This window comes from Colobus angolensis, unplaced genomic scaffold (genome assembly GCF_000951035.1).
Source record: "Colobus angolensis palliatus isolate OR3802 unplaced genomic scaffold, Cang.pa_1.0 Scaffold685, whole genome shotgun sequence".
Lineage (NCBI taxonomy): Eukaryota > Metazoa > Chordata > Mammalia > Primates > Cercopithecidae > Colobus > Colobus angolensis.
In genome coordinates, this window is record NW_012120543.1 from 216178 (window position 1) to 222177 (window position 6000).

Genomic DNA, 6000 nt, shown 5'->3' on the forward strand with positions numbered 1-6000 from the left:
TCCAGATCTGCGAGAAAATAAATGTCTGCCGTGTGGACACCTGGCCCGGGGCATCTTCTATGGAGGCCACAGCATGAAGGGGTCATTTTTATAGAGTCTCATTCTCTAATAACTTACATCTGCTTTGAAAATGTCAAGTCAAATTTAAAGTGTGGAGAAGAGCCTCTAAGTCTCACTTTTCATTTGCAAAGAAAGAATTGTAATTTGGGACATACACGCAGTCCAGGTGGTGTTCACCATGTTGGGAGAACAGAGGCGGCAACAGGTTTTATAAAAAGGAGAAATGGGCTAGGCACTGTAGCTCACACCAACAATCCCCGCAATTTGGGAGGCCAAGGAGGGCAGATCGCCTGAGGCCAAGAGTTTAAGACCAGCCCAAGCTGGGCCCGGTGGCTCACGCCTATAATCCCAGCACTTTGGGTGTCCGAGATGGCTGGATCTTGAGATCAGGAGTTCAAGACCAGCCTGGCCAAGATGCTGAAACCCCATCTCTACTAAAAACACAAAAATTAGCCAGGCATGGTGGCACGTGCATGTAATCCCAGTTACTTGGGAGGCTGAGGCAGGAGAATAGCCTGAACCTGGGCGACAGAGGTTACAGTGAGCTGAGATCGCACCACTGCACCCCAGCCTGGGGAGCAGAGCAAGACTCTGTTTCAAAGAATAAAATAAAAATAAGACCAGCCTGGGCAACATGATGAAGTCCGTTTTTATGAAAAATACAAAAATTAGCCCGGCATGGTGGTGCACGCCTGTAATCCCAGCTACTCGGGAGGCTGAAACAGGATAATCACTTGAACAAGGGAGGAGGAGGTTGCAGTGAGCCAAGACTGGGTCATTGTCCTTCAGCCTGGGTGACAAGGTGAGATGTTTCAAAAAAAAAGAAGAAATGTTCTCTTGCCCTTTGGGAAAGCCCATGGGCACTAGGAAGGGTTGGGAGCTGGGAGGTTCCGTTGCTGAGTCGCTGCTTTTGGAGCAAGGAGTCCAAGTCTTACAGCCATTTATCGCAGAAGCTATGGATAAAGCTGGTTTCGGGGTACAACGCACAGTTTCTGGAGTCAGGCTTACAGAGAAGTCCATTTTGGGAGCAATGGTGTGTGGCCCGACTGCTTTTCATCCCTGGCTCCTGGCCTCTGTTTTATCTGGGTAAGACATGAATGACCCAATTCGTAGGATGAAATTTACAAAGGATGTTTCTCAAAACTTCTGGTATTCAATTTACATATATTCATACCCATTTAGGTTGAGTTTATTTATGAATTTATTTTCAGGCAGGGTCTCAATCTGTCATGCTGCCCGGAGTTCAGTGGCGCTATCTCAGTTCACTGCAGCCTCCATCTCCCCAGCTCAAGCAATCTTCCCACTCCAGCCTCCCAAGTAGCTTAAACCACAGGTGCATGCAACCACACCTGGCTATTTATTTATTTATTTATTTATTTATTTTTTGTAGAGATGGGGCTTTGTTCTGTGGCCCAGGCTGGTCTCAAACTCCTGGGCTCAAGGGATTCTCCCACCTCTGCCTCCCAAATTGCTGGGGGATTACAGGTGTGAGTCACTGCGGCTAGCCCAGGTTGAGTTTAATAAGATTTGTTTATGCGGCCGGGTGGGGTTGCTTATGCCTGTAATCCCAGTACTTTGGGAGGCCGAGATGAGCAGATCACCTGAGGTCAGGAGTTCAAGACCAGCCTGGCCAACATGGTGAAACCCAGTTATTACTAAAAATACAAAAAAAAAAAAAAAATTAGCTGGACATGGTGGCAGGCATCTGTAATCCCAGCTATTTGGGAGGCTGAGGCAGGAGAATCACTTGAACCTGGTAGGCGGAGTTTGCAGTGAGCCAACATCAAGCCATTGTACTCCGGTCTGGGTGACAGAGCGAAACTCCGTCTCAAAAAAAAAAAAAAAAAGTTGGTTATGCTGGGGACATGGGAAAAGGCAGGTTAGGGGCACACAGGCTCAGGGAACGGGATCTTGGTGGGTGGATGGGTAGCCATGGAGGCAGAAAGGGGCCTTTGAAGGAAGAGCCTGGGAGAGTGGGGAGGAGGTGATGAGGCAGGGGAGCACTGTGAAATGGCCCTGAGGGCAGGAGGGGCTCAGGCTGACCAGGCAAAAGCAGAGCTGGTCCAGGGTGGAGGGGAGGCCCACGCAGCATGAGCAGGAGGCTAGAGGAGACAGACCATGAGGCCCGGGGAGACCCCTCACTCGAGAATCTCCTGCAGTTTGCTGTCCAGGAATAGAAAGTTGTAGTTTAGTCCCTTCCAAGGCTTGAACGGCTCATCACCATTGTACACAAAGTTTTCCCAACAATATTTAAAATCTTCGTAGCCCATGATCTCCACGGAGGCCCCTTCCTCACTCAGGCTGCAGAGCCCCTGCTGGTAATCTGTATCCCAGAAGTAGTAGAGGCGGGCGGCGAAGATGGCGAGCTTCGTATTACTGTGCCTGGCCAGGAACTCGGCCACCTCCCCTGCACAATCTAGGCAAGGGCTCCAAGATGTGTACCAGGTGACCTGGTAGTTTGTGTTAGGAGACAGTATGTCCTTGCAGAACCAAGAGAGGAAGCACCTTTCTGCATGACAATGGGTCTCAGGATCAACCTGGTTTCGGAAGACGCCCTCTTCCAGGAGACAGTTGAACACTGCTTTATAATTTCCATGGTGAAGCACAGCCAGCTTTCGTTCCGACCATAGGCTTTCCGTAGGTTTTTAAAGTGGAAGTAGAATATGTGTGGATACATTGCCTCCATTCGGTTTCTGAGAATCTCCTTTGGCTTGCGGTGCAGGAATGCATAATTGTCATCGAACTTGTCCCAAGGCATGAATGACTGACCTTCATTGTACACAAAGTTTTCCTAGCAGTATGCAAATTCTTCATCGTCCATGATCTTCACGCGAGCCCCTGCCTGACGCAGCCTGCAGAACGCCCTGCGGTAATCTGTTTCCCAGTAGTAGTAGAGACGGGCAGCAGAGATGGTCAGGGTGACATTAGGGTGCTCAGCTAGGAATTCGGCCACCTTCGCCACACAGTTCGGGCAGGGGGTCCAGGATACAAACCAGGTGATCTGGAAGCGCTTGTAAGCAGACAGCTGGTTGCCACAGAACCAAGAGAGGAAGCACATTTCTGTGTGGTACTGAGGCTCGAAATACATCTGGCCTAGAAAGATGTTTGCGCCCAAAGTGGGCATTGAGGGGCCCCTTGTTTTCACTTCATAGCACAGCCAGACGGTATTCCGACGAGAAAGGATGGGTCTGTTATTAAAGTTGTAGAAGAATGTGCCTCGATACATTCGCTCCACTGTGTTTCTGAACTGAAGCTTCATCCTTGGCTGGCTAGTCCCGACTATGATCTTTGTCTGGAGCAGGAGGGTTTCACTTTCTGCTACAGGCTCCTGGTTTTAGAACAGCCCTCCTTAAAGTGACCTCCCAGGGCCTCGTAGTCATGGCCCCTCCCTCTTCCTGCTCTGGCGCTGGAGTGGGAGGCTGTGGGATGCTTTATCTTCCTCAGGCTCTCACCCTCTTTCTGTTTTTCTCTGGGGTCCTCCCCCTGGCAGAGGGACCTCTGATAAAGACAGGCCGCTCTGTGCGGCAGGACCCAAGGTAACTGCGAAGGGAAAGAGCAATAATGCTTCTTTTTAAAAACTTTTTAAGTGGCAATCCTAGAGTTTGTAATATACATTCACAACTAATCCAAGTCCACTTTCAAAAAACAGTATACTGCTTCATGGATAGTGCAAGTAGCTTATAACAGAGTATTCCCAATTCCTCACTCCTATTCCTTATAACACTGACGTCACTAATTTCACTTACCCATAAATTGTCATCACTGAATACATTGTTGCCATTTAAATCAAACAAGAAAATTAAAATATTTTATTTTACCTTTATCCATTCTCTAATGTTCTTCTTTTATTCATGCAGATCAAGTTTTTGAACAACATAATTTTCCTTTTATCAAGTTCTTTTAACATTTCTTGCAAGGCAGGTCTACTGGCAACAAATTCCCTCTTTTTTCTTTTCTTTTTTTTTTTGGCTTATCTGAGAAAGTCTTTCTCCTTCATTTTGGAAGTTTAATAGCCTTGACTTGAATACAGAATTTAATGTTGGTGTGGGTTTTCTTTCAACTTAAGTATTCCACTCCACTCCCTTCTTGTTTGCATGGTTCCTGAAGAGATGTCCTATGTAATTAGTATCCTTGATTTTCTATAGATTTTTCCCCCTCTGGTTACATTCAAGATTTTCTCTGTCTTTAATTTTCTGCAACCTGAGTACAATATACCTAGATGTGGATACTTAAAAAAATATTTATTCTGCTTGGTAATATCTGAACTTCTTGAATCCATGGTTTGGTTTTTGTAACTAATTTTGAAAAACTCTCAGACATTATCCTTTCAAATATTTCTTATTTTCCTTTATCATTTCTTTTCCTTCTGGTATGCCCATTATGCATATGTTAAACTTTTTGTAATTGTTCCACAGATCTTGTGTTCTTTCTTCTGTTTATTTTCTAATTTTTTTCATTTTTGTTTCAGAAATTTCTATTTACGTATCTTCAGTCTCACTGATTATTTCCTTATCTGTGTCCACTCTACTAATGAGCCAATCAAAGGCATTCTTTATTTCAGTTACAGTGTTTTTCATTTCTAGCATTTAAAAAATATTTCTTAGAGTTTTCATCTCTATACTTACGTTACTCTTCTGATCTTCCATGCTGTCCACTTTTCCCATTGGAACCATTAGCATATTAAGCATACTTATTTTAAATGCCTGGTCTGATTATTCCAAAATCTCTGCCATATCTAAGTCTTGTTTCAATTTTTGCTCTCTCTCTCTTCAAACTGCGTCTTTTGTCTTTTGGTATGCCTTGTAATTGTTGTTGAAAGCCAGACATGGGTAAAAAGAACTGAGGTAAATAGGCCTTTAGTATGAGCTTTTCTGTTTATCTGGCTAGGAGTTGGACTATGTTTACTCTTTGCTGCAGTGATAGGTGTAATATGCTAAAATTTCCTTTTGTGTCCCTATTTTTATATGTTTTATTGTCTTTGAGTTTCCCTAAATACTTTTTCTTAAATAAGATCTGAGATATAGATTTCTTTCTATTCTTTCCCTACTGATGTGGCTCCTGTGTTATAAAGCTGTGATCTTCAAATGTGTTTATTAGTTTCCTCTCTTCACCTATTAGTGAGATAGAAATTCTAAGTGGGACCTCAATGGAGTTTATTTCTTGGTACCCTACATTAAAGGCTAAAAGAGACTGTAGTGAGGTATTTCCCTTTCCCCAGGTAGGTTAGACTCTGGTAATATTCAAGATACGCTCTGGTAAAATAGTTTCCCACAAGGGAAGGCTTTTATTAAGAAAAATAGAATATACTAGGTGTATCAACATGGTTACTCTTCCTTTCCTCTTGCTGAAAGCATTAGGGAATTTTTCTCTGATCTGCCATCTGAGATCCCAGTGAGGCTCCTGAAAGGAAAACTCATTAACATGTGGGGGCTCCCCTATGACTGGGCCTCTTGGTTGCTCTCAACTGAGCTTCCAGCAACCTATCAATTGTAGTCAAAATTTTCCTACCCAGGCACTCAATCCAATGACTCACTTTTATTTCTTGGTTTCTACTCTGATAAGCATTGATTCTCTGTGTTCACCTGTCTCTCCAATTTTGCAGGCAGTGGTTTGCACTGTGACCTCAATTCTCTGATGGCTCTAGGAAGAGTTGTTGATTTTCAGCTTGTTCTACTTTTGTCGTATTGTGAGGATGGGAAGAATATAGCTCCTTATATGTTGAACAGAAAATTGAAAGTCTTGACTGATTTTTGACATTCAGTGGGGGAAAAACAGTCTTTTTTTTTAGAGAAATATATATATATATTTTTATTATACTTCTAAGTTCTAGGGTACATGTGCACAACGTACAGGTTTGTTACATATGTATACATGTGCCATGTTGGTGTGCTGCACCCATTAACTCATCATTTACATTAGGTATATCTCCTAATGCTATCC

The 6000-nt window shown here is 43.8% G+C and overlaps 1 pseudogene across 1 annotated transcript; it reads right to left on the reverse strand.

Annotated features, from left to right (window-relative positions):
- Positions 1–1354: 1354 nt before the first annotated feature.
- On the reverse strand, positions 1355–3610 carry LOC105500770 (annotated as a pseudogene). Its single transcript, XR_001000076.1, has one exon. The product of XR_001000076.1 is annotated as a DNA dC->dU-editing enzyme APOBEC-3F pseudogene (transcript).
- Positions 3611–6000: the final 2390 nt, after the last annotated feature.